We start from the raw sequence: 23545 nt of genomic DNA, 5'->3' as shown, positions 1-23545 counted from the left end.
AGGGCCTCTTTTCAACCCAGGGGCAGAATTTGCATAATTTTGGTAGAGGACTACTAGACAATGCATCATACCAAATATCAAAAGCCTAGGTCGTATGGTTTCTGACAAGAAGATTTTTAAAGCTTTTTCCTATACAGTCGACATCGTACTTGCGACCACCTCTATTAAGCGATTTTTGTATTAAACGACCAGACAAAATCCCTCCCGAACGTTTTCAGTATATAAATTCATTCCATTAAACGACTTTTTTTATTAAACGACTAGCGACCACATTAATTTAGTCCCGACAGGTAAAATATTCGACAAAAGTATCTATTAAGCGACCGGGTACCTAAATTCTACCGGGCATTTCTTCATATGTGTAATTAGCGTGTACCTTTTGCACGTGACTGAATGCAATTAACCTTTGTATCAGTGGAACTGACAAACAATCTAGCCATAAATTTCACGGTTTGTGGACTTGGAAAAGTGTTCACGATGTTTAAACAGATTTTGAAAGCAGACATGTATGTTCATAATAAATACAGTTACATTAACAGTTAAAAATAACTTTCCTTTTCGTCTGACTGAAATTCATTAAGAGACCATTCCATTAAGAGACCACTTCTTAGCAGTCCCTTGGGTGGTCTCTTAATACAATGTCGACTGTATAAGTCTATATAAAACTTGGGACTCCCAGGGCAGGGCCTCTTTTCACACCAGGGGTACAATTTGAACAATTTTGGTTGAGGACCATAAGACAATCCTACAAACCAATTATCAAAGGTCTAAGAGTTGTGGTTTCAGACAAGAAGATTTTTAAACTTTTTTCCTATATAAGTCTATGTAAAACTTCCAACCCCTGGAGCGGGGCAATAATTGACCCTAGGGGGATAATTTGAACAATTTTGGTAGAAGATCACTAGATGATGCTACATACCAAATATAAAAGCCCTAGGCCATGTGGTTTTGTACAAGAAGATTTTCAAAGTTTTCCCTATATAACTCTATATAAACCATGTGACCCCCGGGGCAGGGCCATATTTGGTCCTAGGGGGATAATTTGAACAATCTTGGTAGAGGACCACTAGATGATGCTACATACCAAATATCAAAGCCCTAGGCCATGTGGTTTTATACAAGAAGATTTTCAAAGTTTTCCCTATATAACTCTATATAAAACATGTGACCCCCGAGGCAGGGCCATATTTGACCTTAGGGGGATAATTTGAACAACCTTGGTAGAGGACCACTAGATGATGCTACATACCAAATATCAAAGCCCTAGGCCATGTGGTTTTGTACAAGAAGATTTTCAAAGTTTTCCCTATATAAGTCTATATAAACCATGTGACCCCCGGGGCGGGGCCATATTTGACCCTAGGAGGATAATTTGAACAATTTTATTAGAGGACCACTAGATGATGCTACACACCAGATATCAAAGCCCTAGGCCCTGTGGTTTTGGACAAGAAGATTTTTAGAAATGTTGACGGACGGACGACGCATGACGGACGCCGGACTTTGAGTGGTCACAATAGCTCACCATGAGCCTTTGGCTCAGGTGAGCTAAAAATCCCTTCATGGATAGGAGAGTTATGGACCGGACAGGAAAAAAAGCCCTGTTGACCTTTGACCTTCAATTGTGACCTTGACCTTTAAGCTAGGGGTCCGGGTTTTGCGCTCGACATGTCGTCTTATCATGGGGAACATTTGTGCCAGTAATATCTAAATTCCTTCATGGATGACAGAGTTATTGACCGGACACAAAATTGCGGATGGACGGAAAGACGGACGGAATGACAGAATGACGGACAGAAAAGCGCATTCCTATAGTCCCCGAAAGTAGTTTTCAACCAGTAGGAGACTAAAAAGTGCTCCAGGGTTTCTAAAAAAATGGTTATTGTTTCTCACTTCTTACAAGTTGGGCAAATCTAAACTATGCCAAGGAACCTATGGAGAGTGTAAGTTTAAAGGTGAAAGTGGAATGTGGATTGCAATTTATCATTTCCACCCATTTTGAAGCAATGAAGTAATTGGGATATGATTTGATAACTGATGTACTTTGGCCAAGTTCCTACCTGTCCACACATAAATGGTAAACAGAAATCAGTTATTAACATTAATTTTAATTCAACCAGATCAACAGACCAAGCTGTCTGCAAGTTTGGCGGACATTCCAAAATGTTTACTATACCCAAAACTTAGTGGATCATCATCTGTACAGAGTTTAAGATATAAATACCTGTGCTTTCTGCTGCTGCCTCTTCTTTCTCACCATCCCTTTTTATTTTCAACATTTTCAACATATTTTCTGTAGTTTTCTTCTTTGATCTTGAACAGTACTCTGCATAATCTAGAAATAGACAGTATCATTAATTGTCCCCTACTGGCTGAAAACCAGTTTCAGGGACTAGAGGAATGCGCTTTTCCGCCATTCTGTCATTCTGTATGTCTGTCCGTCCATCTGCAATTTCTTGTTTGGTCCATAACTCTGTCATTCATTAAGGGATTTTAATATCACTTGGCACAAATGTTCCCAATGATGAGACAACATGTCATGCGCAACACCCAGAACCCTGGCTTAAAGGTCAAGGTCACACTTTGAGATCAAAGGTCAACAGAATTTTTTTCCTGTCCGGCCTATAACTTTGTCATGCAAGGCAGGATTTAAATATTAGTTGGCATGAATATTAACCTGGATGAGACAACCTCATGTGCAAAACCTGGGCCGTAGGTCTAAGGTCAAGGTCACACTAAGAGACCAAAGGTCAATATGATTTTTTTCCTGTCCGGCCTATAACTTTGTCATGCAAGGCAGGATTTAAATATTAGTTGGCATGAATATTTACCTGGATGAGACAAAGTCATGCGCAAAACACGGGCCCTAGGTCTAAGGTCAAGGTCACACTTAGAGACCAAAGGTTAGATATAACAAGAGCTGTCAGATGACAGCGCGCTTGACTATTCGAAGAATTGATTGAAAAATGGACTCAAAATATTTCCATAGATTTTCAGACGAGAAAAAAATGGATTAAACAAAAAATTGTTCCTGTATTTGTGGATTTCGATTAGTCTTGCACTAAATTGCAATGTGTGACCATGATGGCAAATATGTTATGAAAATAATGTTATATGTTAGGCAAAATATGGACTTGTATGAAAAATTTAACTAATTTCAAAGTCCAAAAAGGGCCATAATTCAGTCAAAACAGTTGACAGAGTTATGTACTCTTGCCTACAGATGGAAATCATGTTAATAAACTAGTGTTATAAGTTTCAAAGCCACAGTTCCAATAGTTTTGACAAAACGCTGACTTGTAAGAAAAACTGAACAAATTTCAAAGTCCAAATAGGGCCACAATTCAGCAAAAATAGTTGTCAGAGTTATGTACTCTTGCCTACAGATGGAAATCATGTTGATAAACTAGTGTTATAAGTTTCAAAGCCACAATTCCAATAGTTTTGACAAAACGCTGACTTGTAAGAAAAACTGAACAAATTTCAAAGTCCAAATAGGGCCACAATTCAGTCAAAACAGTTTTCAGAGTTATGTACTCTTGCCTACAGATGGAAATCATGTTGATAAACTAGTGTTATAAGTTTCAAAGCCACAGTTCCAATAGTTTTGACAAAACGCTGACTTGTAAGAAAAACTGAACAAATTTAAAAACTGAACAAATTTCAAAGTCCAAATAGGGCCACAATTCAGTCAAAACAGTTGTCAGAGTTATGTACTCTTGCCTACAGATGGAAATATCATGATAATAAACATGTGTTTAAAGTGACAAAACATAAAAGCAACTTCCAAGTTCAAAAAGGGCCATAATTCAGCCAAAATGCTTGATGGAGGTATGTCCTCTTGCCTATAACTGAACATGGGGAAGGTTTACAAGTGTTGAAAGATTCAAAGCTTTATCTCAAAAGACTTTGTCAAAATGTAGACTGGTACGAAAAACTTAACCAAGATTTCTAAGTCAAAAAGGGGCCATAATTCAACCAAAATGGTTGATGGAGTTATGTACTCTTGCCTACAATTGGACATGGTGATGGTAAACAAGTGTTGAAAGTTTCAAAGCTTTATCTCAAAAGACTTTGTCAAAATATGAACTGGTACAAAAAAACCTAACCAAGATTTCTAAGTCAAAAGGAGCCATAATTCAGTCAAAATGCTTGACCGAGTTATGTACTCTTGCCTATAATTGGACATGGTGATGGTAAACAAGTGCTGAAAATTTCAAAGCTTTATCTCAAAAGACTGTCAAAATGTGGACTGGTACGAAAAACTTAACCAGGGTGTGACGCCGACGTGTGTTGAGTAGGATAGCTCTACTTATTCTTCAAATAGTCAAGCTAAAAATGACTGTCGCGAGCATTTCTTCTTCATGCATGGAGGGATTTTGATGAAACTTGGCACAAATGTTCACCACTATGAGACGGATTGTCATGTGCAAGAACCAGGTCTCTAGGACTAAGGTCAAGGTCATACTTAGAGGTCAAAGGTTATATTTTAAGAATGACTTTGTCCAGAGCATTTCTTCTCCATGCTTGGATGGAGTTTGATGTAACTTGGCACAAATGTTCATTGCCATGAGGCACCCTTGTTTTAAGTATAACCGTCCTTTGTTGTTACTATAAATAGATTATACTGTTACCTTTTTATTACTGGCCGTAGGGAAAACATGCGTGTTACATTGAATTTTTAGATGTATTTTGTATTTTGACCTCTCTCTTCCTGGTAAAAAGTTCTGTGCGGACTTGTAATATTTTTTTTTTCTTATAGATTTTATTTTTTTTATTAATTTCCCCTTGTTGTTACTATAGATTAAACTTATATGATAACTTTTTTATAACTGGCCAAAATAAATCCATATGAAAACAACTGTAGGTTTTATGTATGCAATTTTTAATCCAAGTGTTTTGTCATAACACATTGTATATATAGTACATTTAAGAAATATAATAAGTTCCCAAACGTGGTTTATCGTAGAATAACCCGCGTTTTGAGTTCTTATGCGTAAGAATATATCACGAAGGCCGTAGGCCTGAGTGATATATTGTTTGGCATAAGAACGAAAAACTAGGGTTATTCTACAATAAATCACACTTGGGAACTTATTATTTCGATTCTAACACGACATACTAGTATCAACAGTGTAAGAAAAAATGGTAACTACTTTTTACGACCTTTCTACGCACCTGGATTGGATGACGTCATTGCACGCGAGTGGTTTATTGCAGAATAACCCGAGATAGATTTTGCTCTACATGTATGTAGGTTATTTGCTGGTCGTGATAGAATATTGTTTATACATCTTTGACATTATATCAATTCATTATGTTATACTGCACCACAAACAATTACGTGCCTTCCAGTAGGGGACTATGTATTGCATGGCAATACTTCATTCACTTGTTAATTCCTTTCCACTGGTCTAAATGTAGTGTCATGATCAAAGATAAAACGTCGTACTGACTCAAAGACGGAGCCAAAAACACGCACTCAACCGCCAGCTGTCACATCTTCATCGTTTTACATCAAAATAATGCAATGTTATACACATTTTACAATGAAAAATGAACAAAGGCTGCAGCTATTTGTATTTAATTTTTATACTTATAAGTAGGCTGGATTGAATAATAAAACAATTGTTGCCTTTTAGGTTCTGTCGATATTTGGATTTATTGACCTGGTAAAAGCAATATCAACCTCGGGCTGTGCCCTCAGTCAATATCGCTTTTATCAGGTCGATAAATCCACATCATCGACCTCACCAAAAGGCAATAATTGTTTAATATCGCAACAGCAAAAAATGACCATGTTTTCTTTGTTTTACTATACAAAATCAATGTTATTACTATGCCTAAACATGTTCTAAAGTTCTCTATGAAGTTGGCTAGATTGTCAGATTCCTTTTTTATTCAACAAAACCTCTCCAACAAGGTGCCAACTGGTTATATCAGGTAACAGGAATTTGCTTTGGTGTAAATTTATTTCTCTGCAAATATCAAACTATGTTGTATTTCCTAGAAGAGATAAAAGTGACTTTAGGTGCAACTGGATGTTCCAATTTTAGTCACCTAAATGCACCTACAACAGGCTTACATACTGAAGATTTTACCAACAAATTCTAAAATTATTTCAGTAGTCACATTTTCAGATTGTAAACTAACAAGAGCTGTCTCCATAGGATGACACATGCCCCCGATGGCACTTTGAATGAATAGTTATGGCCGATGTTAGAGTTTAGGACCTTTGACCTACAGAGCTGGGTCTTGCGCGCGACACATCGTCTTACTGTGTCACACATTCATGCATAGTTATTTTAAAATCCATGCATGAATGACAAAGATATGGACCGGATATGCCCATCAATGCACTATCATGAAAAATGATCTTTAACGTCTAAGTGTGACCTTGACCTTTGAGCTACGGACCTGGGTCTTGTGTGTGACACGTCGTCTTATTGTGGTACACATTCATGCCAAGTTATTTGAAAATCCATCCATCGATGACAAAGATATGGACCGGACACGCCCATCAATGCACTATCCTTTAACGTCTAAGTGTGACGACCTTTGAGCTACGGACCTGGGTCTTGCGCACTGCACGTCGTCTTACTGTGGTACACATTCATGCCAAGTTATTTGAAAATCCATCGATGACAAAGATATGGACCGGACACGCCCATCAATGCACTATCCTTTAACGTCTAAGTGTGACCTTGACCTTTGAGCTACGGACCTGGGTCTTGCGCACTGCACGTCGTCTTACTGTGGTACACATTCATGCCAAGTTATTTGAAAATCCATCCATCGATGACAAAGATATGGACCGGACACGCCCATCAATGCACTATCCTTTAATGTCTAAGTGTGACCTTGACCTTTGAGCTATGGACCTGGGTCTTGCGCACTGCACGTCGTCTTACTGTGGTACACATTCATGCCAAGTTATTTGAAAATCCATCCATCGATGACAAAGATATGGACCGGACACGAAAACTGCGGACAGACCGACAGACAGTTCAAAAACTATATGCCTCCCTTCGGGGGCATAAAAATAATTTTCCTTATGTTAGTGAAATACACAACTATATACTGTTGAACATAACAGATATATTAAAACGTACAATCACGAAACCCATATAAAATGATGTTGATGAAAGTCAAAATTTACCTTTTTCTAAAGAAATGAAGCAGTAAGATTGAAAATTTTCTGATGTTGCGGGTATTTCTCCTTAAATATCTGTTTCTCTTGAGCTGTCCATACATTGATATATTTTCTCTCTTTGTATACCTCCATACAGCTGGTGACGGGTCTGATCTTGTTGACAATCTTGAGACCACGCTGCTGCACATCAAACATCATCAGAGGAATTACAGCTATGTTCTCATTTACCTGTCTTCCTCCTGTGAAAACAGATTACGACAAAAATCCTTTTAAGCTATATATATGTTGATACATAGGTCGAGCAGGCTAAGACACTTTCCTACAAAGGTGAAAGCCCCAGGTTAAAAGCCCAAGTTAAACAAGAACTGTCAGTGGACAGTGTGCTCGACTATTCTCAGTGCTTGATAGTATAATATAAGCTATGAGAAAAACTTTAACATTACAATAAGTATATTCTAAGTCAAAAAGGGGCCATAATTCAGTCAAAATGCTTGATAGAGTTCCCTCCTCCTATTTACAGACTGGGGTCATGATGGTAAACAAGTATGCAAAATATCAAAGCAATATCAGCAAAGATATATGTATTTCTGTTTGTTTAAACAATACTATCATGTCTTATTTTCACCCTGAATGGTAGCTGCTGATCACTTAACCTAAATCTGTTTATGAAAATTTTTATTTCACAAGTCTTGACTATTTTTATAGATGTAGTTCTAGACTCCTTTTATGACCAGCAGATACTACACAGGTCTTGCTTTTGTGTAAAATTGTCGTCATTTTTCACTGTTTATAAGTATCTTTTAGTAATGAATTTCTTAAGTAATTTATTATTACTTAACTCTATCACTATGATGTAATATATGTCTTTCAATTAAATGTTTAGGTTTAATACTCAGGCTTTAACCTGAAGATCTTAATTTTAATATGTCTAAATGATGTTTTTATTAACAATTTGTTTGTTTTTATGTTAAAGGATAATATGTTTATGTCAGATACAAGCTTCAAGCTTATGTTGTAACTTTTATCTGTAACCGACGTTAAATAAATATTATCTTATCTTATCTTAATTAATTTCTCAATGGACTTTGGGGTGGTACGCAAACTTTAACATTATCCCGGGACAACCTATTTTCGGACACAACCCGTATTCGGCCGGCCCCGGTAATGTTTTAGTTTTCCTGGAAAACACGCCTCTTCCAGTTTCCCACATGCATGCTTTGTTTACAAACACCATACAAATGTCATGCTGGTAGTTTTGAAGAAAAATAGAAATTAAAAGGGTAAGCAAATGATAAAAACTTACATACTGTTACATTTTTAATTTTTTTCACTATTCCCAAAATTTCACATCCAAATTATGTGTTTTTAGAAATAAATCCAATGTTTTCATGTTGAAAGCTCTGGTCGTCTGACAGATTAGGTTATTTTACAGGCTCCGCCCCCACTATCAAATTTTGCAGAAGTATACTTCACACAAAAAGCTACCACTTATATACCAGTGTACCTTACGAGGTTTTCTTAATCAATTGGTTAATAAAATTTTAAATAGTAGTAGAAAAGTTTTTTTTTCTCTGTTTCTTTTCAGAATTATGTGTCCACTAGGGGGTCATATAGACATTATATGTAAGGGATGGGTACACTTATCATTTTGTATGTAACAGTGAGGGTAATCAGAATAGGAGACACGTTCCTGTGTCCCATTTGTGCTGATCCCACCAACTAACTCCATAAACTAACACTGAAGATACTTTGTAAATACGTTTTGGGTAGTTTTCTTGTTACTAACAGTTACATTTGATGTTCGAAATTTGTTTAAACTGACTTTTTGTGACGTAAACTTTGGAGCGCAGTATATTTTGAAGCAGGTGTCCGAAAACGGGTTGTACAACTTCCGGTTAATGGAAAAGCGGGTCAGTCATGTTGGAAAGGATATCTAAAACATGCTGCGGGATGAGGTTTGTTTACTTGCGTATTTTTTAGGATAAATGATTGTTGAACAAAACTCCAGCATTTATAATTGTTGAACATTTTCCACGTAGCGAAACCGTAGCGATATACCGTTAGCTGTCTGAAAACGGGTTGTACCGGGATACAATAAGCATATACTAAGTCGAAAAGGGACCATAATTCAGTCAAAATGCTTGACAGAGTTGCCTCCTCCTTTTTACAGACTGGGGTCATGATAGTAAACAAGTATGCAAAATATCAAAGCAATATCTCAATGGACTTCGAAAATATTTGGGGTGGTACGCAAACTTTAACATTACAATAAGCATATTCTAAGTCGAAAAATGGATCATAATTCAGTCAAAATGCTTGATAGAGTTGCCTTCTCCTTTTTACAGACTGGGGTCATGATGTTAAACAAGTATGCAAAATATCAATGCAATATCTCAATGGACTCTGAAAATATTTGGGGTGGTACGCAAACTTTAACATTACCATACATGCCATATTTTCAGACGGTCAATAGGGAACATTTGCCTCAACAGGGCTTTTTTAATGGCATACTCTGGTGCAAAATTATGGAACTCACTTCCTTATCATATAAGAACATCAACAAACCTGAACACATTCAAAAACAATTATTTAAAATGGTGGTTCTCTAGTGGGCAACAACATCTATCAACCACATGAGAGCTATGATATTTTTTGATATCAGAGTACTTATTTAAAACTATAAATAATTAACAAATAATTGTATATTGTTTGTTTCATTACTTTTGCTTTCAGTGTAACTTTACATAAAACCATGTTGTTTATTGTATTACCTTCCTTATGTAAATTTCATGTAATCCTCTTATATATGCTATTTTGCATTATAATCCCTTCATGACTTTGTTTACTTTAATTTGTTAATTTGTGTTTACTGTATATATGTACATTTGAGGCTCACAGGGAAGACTGGGTACACCCAACTGTGTTGCCTTGTTAAATAAAGACTTTGTTATTATTACTTTATTATTTTAAGGGAGATTTGGGTAAAAATAAGGGAGACTTTTATTCGCTCATTTTTACGCGCTAAATAGCCTTTTTCATGAAAAAATCATAAGTTTTCTATATTGAATTGATGAGTGGAGCCAACAGTTGAGTAAAGAATGCATGAGTAATTACTTACAGCACTTTAATTAATCCAAGGAAAATCAGAATTCCATGAAAGATTGAACCAGGAACTTTGTTTTTGCTCTATCTGTTGATGCTTCTGCATCTGGACAGAATGGTCTTTTTGACATGTTTAAGCATACAATACTCAAAAGATTGCGGACATATCATGTCAAAACAGTCTTTTAAGGTCAGTCACTTCTTTTCAGAAATGAAGTTGTTAAAACAACAAGAGCTGTCACAGGAGACAGCGCGCACGACTATTTCGATGCTGGATAGTGAAACTGGGCACATCTGAGGAAACTAGAGCTGTCACTGGAGTGTTTAATGACTCCAACTGTGGATGAAGATATTGCACAATAGCTCGAGTCTATGTCAAAAAGTATCAACTTAAAGTAATAAGAACAAGAAACGCGGCAATGCCACGAAACCAGATTTTCAACACTTTTCATAAGAATAAACAAGAGTGCCAGAATGTCACAATATACGCCCGTCAAAGCAAATTTCTTTACTCTAGCACCTGTATTTGCAGATGTAATTTTAATTTTGTGGTTGTTTAGTAATCATTGTAATTCTTTTGTTTTTCTAAGTCCACAAAAAAACTCCTTACCAGGTAGAGATACCTTAAAATACACCTCAAATTAGAAAGTAACAACTATGTTGTACCACAGAAAAGTGGTCTTGGTTTTTCCCTACGGTCAATTATAAACAAGAGGGCCAAGATGGCCCTAGGTCGCTCACCTTAAAAACACACCATAAGACACCATAACAGTGTAAACATGTTTGACCTAGTGATTTCATGGAAAAAAATATTCTGACCAATTATCATTAAAATTGGAGCAAAAATCTTGAGTATCAATAAGTATTTTCTTTGATTTGACCTAGTGACCTAGTTTTTGACCCCAGATGACCCATATTCGAACTTGACCTAGATTTCATCAAGGCTATCATTCTGGCCAAATTTCATGATGATCAATTGAAAAATACAGCCTCTATCGCATACACAAGGTTTCTCTTTGATTTGACCTAGTGACCGAGTTTTTGACCCCAGACTATCCATATTCGAACTTGATCTAGATTTCATCAAGGCAACCATTCTGACAAAATTTCATGAAGATCAGTTGAAAAAATTTAGCCTCTATCGCATACACAAGGTTTTTCTTTGATTTGACCTAGTGACCTACTTTTTGACCCAGATGACCCATATTCGAACTTGACATAGATTTCATCAAGGCAATCATTCTGACCAAATTTCATGAAGATCAATTGAAAAATACAGCCTCTATCGCATACACAAGGTTTTTCTTTGATTTGACCTAGTGACCTACTTTTTGACCCCAGATGACCCATATTGGAATTAGATCTACATTTCATCAAGGCAATCATTCTGACCAAAATTCATGAAGATTAACTGAAAAATACAGCCTCTATCGCATACACAAGGTTTTTCTTTGATTTGACCTAGTGACCTAGTTTTTGACCCCAGATGACCCGTTTTCGAACTCGGTCTAGATTTCATCAAGGCAATCATTCTGACAAAAATTCATGAAGATTAATTGAAAAATACAGCCTCTATCGCATACACAAGGTTTTTCTTTGATTTGACCTAGTGACCTACTTTTTGACCCCAGATGACCAATTTTCGAACTCGGCCTAGATTTCATCAAGGTAATCATTCTGACCAAAATTCATGAAGATTAATTGAAAATACAGCCTTTATCGCATACACAAGGTTTTTCTTTGATTTGACCTAGTGACCTAGTTTTTGACCCCAGATGACCCATTTTCGAACTAGGCCTAGATTTCATCAAGATAATCATTCTGACCAAATTTCATGAAGATCAGTTGAAAAATACAGCCTCTATCGCATACACAAGCTAAATGTTGACAGACGACAGACGCTGGACATCGAGTGATCAGAAAAACTCACCTGAGCATTGCTCAGGTGAGCTAAAAAGTTACAATATAAGTTATTTATAGTAACAACTAAGGGAAGTTAATCTTTAAAAAAAAAAAAAAAATACAAAAAAAATACAAAAAAAAAAAAATTGTAAGTCCACACAGAAATCCTTACCAGGTAGAGATTGGTCAAAATACACCTCAAAATTGGATGTAACATGCATGTTGTACTACAGAAAAGTGGTCTCGATTTTTCCCTACGTCTAGTAATGAAAAAGTTACAATATAAGCTATTTATAGTAACAACAAAGGGAAGTAATTCTAAAGAAGGGAACTGCGCAAGACACTTCGTCTCATGATGGTGTATAATTGTGCCAAGTTACATCAAAATCCCTCTATGCATGAAGAAGATATGCTCCGGACAAAGTTTTCATTCTTGTATCCTTTGACCTCTAAGTCAAACTCCAACGCAGTGATCTCCCTTACCGCTTCGCTCATTGATCACTGCCACCACAACATTCACGTGACCATGGTTCATCACGTGATGATCGTTTTAAAAATTAACTTACTTATTAGTATGATATACTTAACTTTTGACAATAACATATCTTGGCCAGCAGGAAAATATTCAAAAGCCTCCATCTGTTTCGGCTTGGGTCAAATGGCAGCATTATAATATAGTGAACGGCGTCAAAGATTAACGTCGACATACTCGTTTGTTTACTTTCAGTTTCGTTTCAGGATACTTAGCTATCATGTAAATAATGACGTATTTTCATTCAGAATCTTTTTTTTTTCATTATGGAACATTCGCCTGTGCTGAAAGAAGTGTAAACTTCGAAAACATTGGGGGAAAAATAACTAAATAATTATATAGCTAAAAGAAGTCCGCTTAGCTGAATTTTAGATAAAAACATTGTGTTGGCAGTGATCAATGAGCGAAGCGGTAAGGGAGATCACTGCGTTGGAGTTTGCCTCTAAGTGTGACCTTGACCTTAGACCTAGGGACCTGGTTCTTGCGCATGACACTCCGTCTCATGATGGTGAACAATTGTGCCAACATTCATCAAAATCCCTCCATGCATGTAGAAGATATGCTGACCCTAACCCTAACCTAACCCTAACCCTATTTTTAGTAACAATGATCTTGACCTTGATCCCAGAAACCCCAAAATCAATCCCAAGCTACAACTTTATATAAGTTTTCTATATACCAAGTTTCATCATGATAGCTCATTCCTAAGTTAAGTTATTGACCGGAAACCCTTTTTCTATTTTAAGTAACAGTGACCTTGACCTTGACCCCAGAAACCCCAAAATCAATCCCAGCCTTTGTCTTGATATAAGCTACATACATACCAAGTTTTATTCAAATAACTTTACCGAAACAAAAGTTATTGACCGGAAACCCTTTTTCTATTTTAAGTAACAGTGACCTTGACCTTGATCCCAGAAACCCCAAATTCAATCCCAGCCTTTGTCTTGATATAAGCTACATACATACCAAGTTTTATTCAAATACCTTTACCGAAACAAAAGTTATTGACTGGAAACACCAGTTTGACGCTGCCGTCGCCGCCCGCCCGCCCGACCAACATCTACCCCAATCTAATAACTAAACCTGGTTATCGAGAAGAAGAAGAAGAAAGTAATAAGAGAGGTAAAGATAAAATGTATCAAAAAGCTATATAAGTATATCCTAAGCAAAAAGGGGCATAATTAATTAAATATTGGTGCCAGAGTTATGCACCTTGTGTTATATGGTGTGGGTGATGATGTTGAACAACTATTATAAGTTTGAATCAAATCCATCCAGTAATAACAGAGACAGAGTGAAAGTGCATCAAAACTTTAACCTAAAATTCTAAGTCAAAAGGGGAAATAATTAATGAAAAATTGGTGCCAGAGTTATGCACCTTGTGTCATATGGTGTGGGTGATGATGTTGAACAACTATTTTAAGTTTGAATAAAATCCATTCAGTAATAACAGAGACAGAGTGAAAGTGCATCAAAACTTTAACCTAAAATTCTAAGTAAAAAGGGGAAATAATTCATGAAAAATTGGCCCCAGAGTTATGCACCTTGTGTCATATGATAAGGGTAATGATGCTGAACAATTGTTTAAGTTTGAATCAGATCCATTCAGTAATAACAGAGATAGAGTGAAAGTGCATAAAACTTTAACCTGAAATTCTAAGTAAAAAGGGGAATAATTCATGAAAAATTGTGCCAGAGTTATGCACCTTGTGTCATATGATGTGGGTGATGATGTTGAACAACTATTTTAAGTTTGAATCAAATCCATTCAGTAATAACAGAGGTAGAGTGAAAGTGCACCAAAACTTTAACCTGAAAATCTAAGTAAAAAGAGGGAATAATTCATGAAAAAATGGTGCCAGAGAAAGATGATATGGATGATGATAAGGAATAAGTATTTCAAGTTTGAATCAAATCCATCAAGTAATTACAGAGATAAGTTGAAAAAAGAGAAAGTGTAAAAAAAAACTTTAACCAAGGTGGGGACGCGGAAAGACGCCGACGCGAGTAGGATAGCTCTCCTTATACTTCGTATAGTCGAGCTAAAAATGAAAGTCATTCTATTCAAAATATGCACAACTAGGCTTGGCACTAATCACTCCTGTGATGTTTGGTTGAAATCCAGCTAGCAGTTTGACCTGTGAAAGTCGGACAAGATTTTTCTACTTCTAGCTCTTGCGGCCATTTTGTGCAGCAAAGCAGAATGTGCTAGCCATATTCACAACTAGGCTTGGTACTGATCACTCCTGTGAAGTTTCATCAAAATCCAGCCAGCACTTTGACCTGTGAAAGCCAGACAAGCTCATTGCCGATGGACGAGAGATGGCAAAGGCAAAAACAATATGTCTCTCCCCTACCCAATGGAGGAGACATATCTATAATAAGAAGTTGTAACTTACTCTGCATCCAGCATATTATCTGAGCAATACTCTGATGTTTCATGTCAACTGGAATTGATTCAGGAACTTCTTCAGATTCTAGAAACTCCTTGTGTTTGCATGTGGCCTCTCCTTGTTGCTATAGAAACAAAAACTGAGTATAAGAATAATTATGCTGTATAACCTTTCCATCAGTTCAACTAAGAAAATTAAGCCAAGGCAGTCTTTTCAACATCGTTGTTTCCACTTCTATTTCCAGCTATATTAATCATTTTACCTCAAAGGGCACAATCATTTGAATGTCACTGAATAAATTTAACAAGAGGGTCATGATGACCCTGGATCGCTCACCTGGGTAATATGAGCTACATGTTTCAAATGTCAAACTGATGATTTTTTTAGAAATTTTTAATCAAGTAACCTCTAGGGCGAGGCCAATTTTACCCCGGGGGTCATGATTTGAACAAAGTTTTAGAAGTCTACTAGGCAATGTTACATATCAAACATCTAAGATCTAGGCCTTCTGGTTTATTTTAAGCAAATTTATGAAGATTTCCCTATATACAATCAAGTAACCCCTGGGGCTGGGTCAATTTGACCCTGGGGGGTCAAGATTTGAACAAATTTTGTAGAGGTCCACTAGTCAATGCTACATGTCAAATATCTAAGCTCCAGGCCTTCTGGTTTATTTTAAGAAAATTTTGAAGATTTTTCTATGTACAATCAAGTAACCCCATGGGGCGGGGATCAATTTGAACCAGGGGGTCATGATTTGAATAAATTTTGTAGAAGTCTACTAGGCAATGCTACATGTCAAATATCTAAGATCTAGGCCTTCTGGTTTATTTTTTTTTTTAAAAATTGAAGATTTTCATATGTAAAATCAAGTGACCCCTGGGGTGGGGTCATGATTTGAACAAATGTTGTAGAGGTCCACTAGGCAATACTACATGTGAAATATCTAAGCTCTAGGCCTCCTGGTTTACTTTTAGAAAATTTTGAAAATTTTCCTCTGTAAAATCAAGTGACCCCTAGGGTGGGGTCAATTTTTATCCCCGGGGTCATGATTTGAACAACTTTTGTAGAGGTCCACTAAGCAATGCTACATGTCATATATCTAATCTCTAGGCCTTCTGGTTTTTGAGAAGAAGAGTTTTTAAGATTTTTCTATGTAAAATCAAGTGACCCCTGGGGCGCGGGTCAGTTTTGACCCCTGGGGTCATAATTTGATTAAATTTTGTAGAGGTCTAATAGGAAATGCTACATACCAAATATCTAAGCTCTAGGCCTTCAGGTTTATTTTTAGAAAATTTTTGAAGATTTTACTATGTAAAATCAAGTGACCCCTGGAGCTGGGTCAATTTTGACCCCGGGGTTATGATTTGAACAACTTTAGTAGAGGTCCACTAGGCAATGCTACATGTCAAATACCTAAGCTCTAGGGCTTCTGGTTTTTGAGAAGAAGATTTTTTAAGATTTTCCTCTGTAAAATCAAGTGACCCCTGGGGCAGGGTCAATTTTGATCCCAGGGTCATGATTTGAACAAATTTGGTAGAGGTCCACTAGGCAATGCTTCACACCAATTATCTAAGCACTAGGGCTTCTGGTTTTTGAAAAGAAGATTTTTAAAGTTTTTCCTTTCGCTTGCCATGGCAACCAGAGTTCTGCATGGAATTCAATTCTTTGAACAATTTTAAAAGGGGGCCACCCAAGGATCATTCCTGTGAAGTTTGGTGTAATTCTGCCCAGTGCTTTTCAAGAAGAAGATTTTTTTAGAAATTGTTGACGCACGATGGACGACGCATGACGGACATCAAGAGGTCACAAAAGCTCACCTTGTCACTTTGTGACAGATGAGCTAAAAAGGCCCTGAAGACCCCTGTATCACTCACCTGATATAATTTTTAACCCCTGGAAACATAGTATCTAATTTAGTTTAAGATTTCATAGAGACAAACATTCTGTCCATGTTTTATGTAAATCAGATAGATCATTAACCAAGTTTCTCAATGACTGGCCTACTGACAAGAGTTTTTTGTCCAATTGACCCAGTTACAAAATTCTCCTAGATTTCAAACTGGTTAATATTCGGACCAAGTCTCATGAAGATCAGGTAGAAGAAGTGGCCTGCAGTGTGTTAACAAGGTCATTCTATGATTTCATATAGTGGCCAAGTTTTTTAAAACAGATAATCCAGTTTCAAAACTTAGACCTTGATTTCATAGAGACAAACATTCTGACAAAGTTAATAAAGGTCAAGAAGAAAAGGTGTCATCTATAAATAAAAAGTTTCTGACCTTGATTTCACAGAGATGAACATTCTGGCAAAGTTAAATGAAGATCAACCTCTATATTGAATTGACTCTGTTAACTAGAGCTATCACTAAAGGTGATGAATGTACTCCCCGCATGCACTGACACAGTACATTGAATTTGACACACACAAGACTGCATAATTATGTGGACTGTATGTATACAGTATAGTAACAAAAAACAAAGTCCCATAACTATGTAGAATATTTATCTAAAAGAATGTAACATGCACCATGCACAACTAGGGTTGGTACTGATCACTTGTGTGAAGTTTCATTAAATTGTGTGCAAGAGTTTGGTAGATTAGGCACGCACAAGATTGCATATGCAGGCTGTATGTACATAGTATGTTAACAAGAAACAAAGTCCCATAACTCTGCAATTTTTGTCGCTGAAAGAACCTAACATGCCCCATGCACAACTACTGTTGTTACTGATCAGTTGTGTGAAGTTTCATTAAATTGTGTCAAGGGGATGAGGAGAGATGGTGCGCACAAGATTGTGTCTATGTATATAGTATAGTAACAAAAAAACAAGAAACGCGGCAATGCCACGAAACCAGGTTTTCAACACTTTTCATAAGAATAAACAAGAGTGCCAGAATGTCACAATATACGCCCGTCACAGCAAATTTCTTTACTCTAGCACCTGTATTTGCAGATGTAATTTTAATTTTGTGGTTGTTTAGTAATCATTGTAATTCTTTTGTTTTTCTAAGTCCACAAAAAAACTCCATACCAGGTAGAGATACCTAAAATACACCTAAAATTAGAAAGTAACAACTATGTTGTACCACAGAAAAGTGGTCTTTGGTTTTTTCCCTACGGTCAATTATAAAAAAGTTACAATATAAGTTATTTATAGTAACAACTAAGGGAAGTTAATCTTAAAAAAAAAAAAAAAAAAAATATACAAAAAAAAAAATTGAAGTCCACACAGAAATCCTTACCAGGTAGAGATTGTCAAAATACACCTCAAAATTGGATGTAACATGCATGTTGTACTACAGAAAAGTGGTCTCGATTTTTCCCTACGTCTAGTAATGAAAAAGTTACAATATAAGCTATTTATAGTAACAACAAAGGGAAGTAATTCTAAAGAAGGGAACTGCGCAAGACACTTCGTCTCATGATGGTGTATAATTGTGCCAAGTTACATCAAAATCCCTCTATGCATGAAGAAGATATGCTCTGGACAAAGTTTTCATTCTTGTAACCTTTGACCTCTGTGACCTTGACCTTAGACCTAGGGACCTGGTTCTTGCGCATGAACACTCCGTCTCATGATGGTGAACAATTGTGCCAACTTTCATCAAAATCCCTCCATGCATGTAGAATATATGCTGACCCTAACCCTAACCCTATTTTTAGTAACAATGACCTTGACCTTGATCCCAGAAACCCCAAAATCAATCCCAAGCTACAACTTTATATAAGTTTTTCTATACACAAAGTTTCATCATGATAGCTCATCCTAAGTTAAGTTATTGACCGGAAACCCTTTTTCTATTTTAAGTAACAGTGACCTTGACCTTGATCCCAAAACCCCAAAATCAAATCCCAGCCTTTTGTCTGATATAAGCTACATACATACCAAGTTTTATTCAAATATCTTTAACCGAAACAAAGTTATTGACAGGAAACCCTTTTTCTATTTTAAGTAACAGTGACCTTGACCTTGACCCCAGAAACCCCAAAATCAATCCCAGCCTTTGTCTTGAATATAAGCTACATACAAACCAAGTTTATTCAAATATCTTTACCGAAACAAAAGTTATTGACCGGAAACCCTTTTCTATTTTAAGTAACAGTGACACCTTGACCTTGACCCCAGAAACCCCAAAATCAATCCCAGCCTTTGTCTTGATATAAGCTACATACATACCAAGTTTTATTCAAATATCTTTACCGAAACAAAAGTTATTGACCGGAAACCCTTTTCTATTTTAAGTAACAGTGACATTGACCTTGACCCCAGAAACCCCAAAATCAATCCCAGCCTTTGTCTTGATATAAGCTACATACATACCAAGTTTTATTCAAATATCTTTACCGAAACAAAAGTTATTGACCGGAAACAACAGTTTGACGCCGCCGCCGCCGCCCGCCCGCCCGACCGACATCTACCCCAATCTAATAACTCAGGTTTTTGTTGAAAACCTGGTTAACAAAGTCCCATAACTCTGCAAAATTTTTTTCTGAAAGAACCTAACATGCCCCATGCACAACTACTGTTGTTACTGATCAGTTGTGTGAAGTTTCATTAAATTGTGTCAAGGGGATGAGGAGAGATGGTGCGCACAAGATTGTGTCTATGTATATAGTATAGTAACAAAAAAACAAAGTCCCATAACTCTGCAAATTTTTTTCTAAAAGAACCTAACATGCCCATGCACAACTACTGTTGGTACTGATCACTTGTGTGAAGTTTCATTAAATTGTGTCAAGGGGATGAGGAGAGATGGTGCGCACAAGATTGTGTCTATGTATATAGTATAGTAACAAAAAAAACAAAGTCCCATAACTCTGCAAATTTTTTTTTCTTAAAGAACCTAACATGCCCCATGCACAACTACTGTTGGTACTGATCACTTGTGTGAAGTTTCATTAAATTCTGTCAAGGGGATAAGGAGAGATGGTGCGCACAAGATTGCGTCTACGGACAGACGGACAGACGACCAGACGGACAGACAGACGGACAGACAGACAGACAGACAACCTGAAACCAGTATACCCCCCCTTACAACTTTGTTGTCGGGGGGTACAACTAGGAATCTCAATTATTTGACCTAGTGTGCTGGTTTTAGACATTGTAATCCTATATTGAAACTGTCCTAGACTATTCTGACAAAGATTTAATATGAACATCAGACAGAAAATGTGACCTCGAGAGTGTTAACAATGTGTTTCTAAGATCTGATCTAGTGACTTAGGCTTTTACCTCTGGTAACCCTGTGTTACATTTTACCTAAATTTCATAGCAACATACATTCTGACAGTTTTATGAAAGTTAAGTAGGAAATGTGGGGATGCGGAAGGTTGCCGGGTGAGTAGGATAGCTCTTTATATACTTTGTAAAGTCGAGCTAAAAATTGTTGGCAATCAATGCTGCACAAAGCATGCCACGTAGTAATGAACAGCAGACACAGGACAATCCTTGAGCACTTTGTGCTTAGGTCAGCTAAAAAACTTATGTTGTTCAACTTTTTTTGCTTTTCCAGTAAAAAGAAACTACACTCTGCACTGAAAAAGGCTTACACTGAAAATGGCTAAAACTACGACTAACGTATGGTATGTTCCAAAACAGATAAAATTGACATATTTCTTAAATAAAATTTAATTTTATACAAATTCAATATTATTTTGAAGAAATAATATTAAAACCATAATATAAATGATACTAGTTAATGTTAATGGACAACTATTTTTAACCGAGATAAATCTGTCAATAACAAAACTGACAAAAGGTGACACAGTAGGCCTGCCAACTAACTGACACTTTATCTTTAACAGATGAGAACAAAATATTGGTAAAACGATGGACTCTACCCAATGTAAAATTATTGAATACTAAAAGCACAGAAGGGGAATTCATCAACTGGGCACAATGTGGAAATCTGTAACGAGTCTATCTTTTTACTATTGTTTACTAATGTTGAATAATAAAAGGGCAATAATTCTGTGAATAATCATTGGACATGAGTGAGTAGTTGTTGAGAAAACCCATATACAAGACATGTGCATTTCCCCTTGGTTGTGAAGCTTCCTATGAAGTTTTGCTGAGTTCCAGCAGCTGGTTGCTGAAGTATAATCCGAACAAGAAATGGTGCTATAGAATACTAATGCTGAATAATCAAAGGGCAATAGCTCTGTGTAAGATCATCCAGCAATATGCACATTTCCTACTAAATGCCTCCAAAGTCTCCAACACCAAAAGCTTAATAATGTTTAGTGTGACATAATCTGATTTCAAGACATGAATTTTCATTGTTAACCCTAACAATAACTGCGGGTACAATAACTTGTGTAAAATAAAAGGAAGTTTCATTTGTTCATTCGGATTGAATTTTGCGGATTTGATACAACTACATCATCCATGTAAATCAACCCTCCCTCGAATATCTATGATTTTACAGTCACCTAGATCTGTGTATTTGTAGTCTGTATGACATCAAACTCCCTAAATGTACTGTCTCAAAGTATGGTTCAGGCATTCTGCTAAAAAAAATTTCTCACAAAATTACTATGGAAATTATATCTTGTTACCATTTCCTGAGTCTTGTGTGAGGTCAGGATTACTTGAATCATACATTTTGTTCAGGCTCTCTCTTTGAGGAAAAGTCCAGAATATCACCACCCTTTACTTTTACTGAAAAGAAAATTGTGATTTCACTTACAACCACATGTTTAATGATTTACTGTGTCTTAAACAAAAACAAACATATACTATTAAAACTTGAAGAGTGATTAATTGGTTTAAGATTCTCACACTTCAACATATAGAAAATGTAAAACAAAAGGGCCATGATGGCCCTAGATCGCTCACCTGAGTTACACAGCTTGCTTGAACAGTTTAGGTATGGTTATGCAAACAAAATGTCTGTGAATCATTTTTAAATAGAGCCAGTATTCTCACTGTTTGTTAGTTTTGGGGTTTAACACCATTTTCCTGTATTTCAGTTATGTGACATTGGGCAGTAAATCTAACCAGTGTTCCTGTTCTCTGTACCAGTACAAACCTGTTCTCTGCAAGTAACTGCCAACTTCCACACATGAATCAGAGGTGAAAGACAAATGATTTAAGAAACAGTGTCTTTTATCAAATTGTCATGGAGAACATATGCCCCGCCCAGAGTTCAAATTCAAATTGAGCTGAGTTCATAGGCTCACCAGTGTTTTCTAACCATAACATTGTAATATGTTTTTAGGAAATAAATACAGTTGGGTAATGTGTGTGTGTTGGGAGTGGGGTGTGGGGGTGATAAAGAAGTTGAGAAATGAAGACATTAACTTATACATTTATATATATATATATATATATATATATACTTTTCATGCAGGGTCACCCAAGAAACATTTGAATAAAGTAGTTTTAAAATTTGGCCAGCAATTTCTAACAATAAGATTGTTCAAGTTTCCAAAATATAAATACAGGGAAGAGTGACCACCCTCACTAACAGCAATGTTTATGATCAATCAGAATAATTTTATAGAGGGTCACACAAGGACCAATTGTGTGAAATTACTTCGAAATCAGGTTTGCAGATTCTAAAAATATTTTTAAAATTTTCCATTAAATACATTTATTTTAGGAAAAAGTGTCCACTCCCTCTGGCAGCCATTTTCTTTTTTTTTTATGAATCAGAGTAATTTGAACAATCTTGGTACAGGGTCACAAAAGAACCATTTGAGTGAAATTATTTTTACAAGGCAGTCTGAAAGACAGCTAAATCCCCTACTACTGTTATGGATAGTGAAAGGGTAAACCTTTGACCCTGAGCTGTGACCTTGACCTTGAACTGACATGACTGACTTATAAATTTTGTGCATCATCTTGACGAGGTGATCATTTGACCCAAGTTTCATGAAAATCCTTCAAGGGGTTTAGAAGATACAGAGCTCAAACCTTTGACCTTGAGTTGTGACCTTGACCTTGAGTTGACATGGCTGACTCATGAGTTCTGATGTGGAAATCATTTGACCCAAGTTTCATGAAAATCCTTCAAGGGTTTAGGAGATACAGAGCTTAAACCTTTGACCTTGAGTTGTGACCTTGACCTTGAGTTGACATGGCTGAATCATGAGTTCTTGATGTGTTAATCATTTGACCCAAGTTTAATGAAAATCCTTCAAGAGGTGATACAGAGTGGACACAAAAGTGAAGGCTCAAACCTTTGTGACCTTGACCTTGAACCGGCACACCTGACTCAAGAAATCTGCACCTCGTCTTGATGAAGCAATCATTTGACCCAGGTTTCATATGAATCCTTCAAGTTAATTAGGAAATACAGAGTGGACACAAAATGGAAGGCTCAAACCTTTGACCCAGAGTTGTGACCTTGACCTTGAGCCAACATGACCGACTCATGAGTTCTACATATTTTCTTGATAAGGTGCTCATTTGACCGAAGTTTCATGAAAATCCTTCTAAGGATTTAGAAAA

At 36.5% G+C, this 23545-nt stretch overlaps 1 long non-coding RNA gene across 1 annotated transcript in view; it reads right to left on the bottom strand.

The window, feature by feature from the left end:
• Window positions 1–2221: 2221 nt before the first annotated feature.
• Window positions 2222–23545, bottom strand: part of LOC123532465 (uncharacterized) — a 56954-nt gene continuing 35630 nt past the window's right edge. Inside the window, exons 4-7 of the long non-coding RNA XR_008366235.1 lie at window positions 21649–21751; window positions 15092–15209; window positions 7160–7392; window positions 2222–2335 (exon numbers count right to left, since the gene is read on the bottom strand). This is a non-coding gene — a long non-coding RNA (uncharacterized LOC123532465). The remainder of the gene's footprint in view (window positions 2336–7159; window positions 7393–15091; window positions 15210–21648; window positions 21752–23545) is intronic.

Source organism: Mercenaria mercenaria, chromosome 11 (genome assembly GCF_021730395.1).
Source record: "Mercenaria mercenaria strain notata chromosome 11, MADL_Memer_1, whole genome shotgun sequence".
In the NCBI taxonomy this organism is placed as follows: domain Eukaryota; kingdom Metazoa; phylum Mollusca; class Bivalvia; order Venerida; family Veneridae; genus Mercenaria; species Mercenaria mercenaria.
Note: the sequence above shows the minus strand (reverse complement) of the source record. Positions and strands in the feature narration are given on the sequence as shown.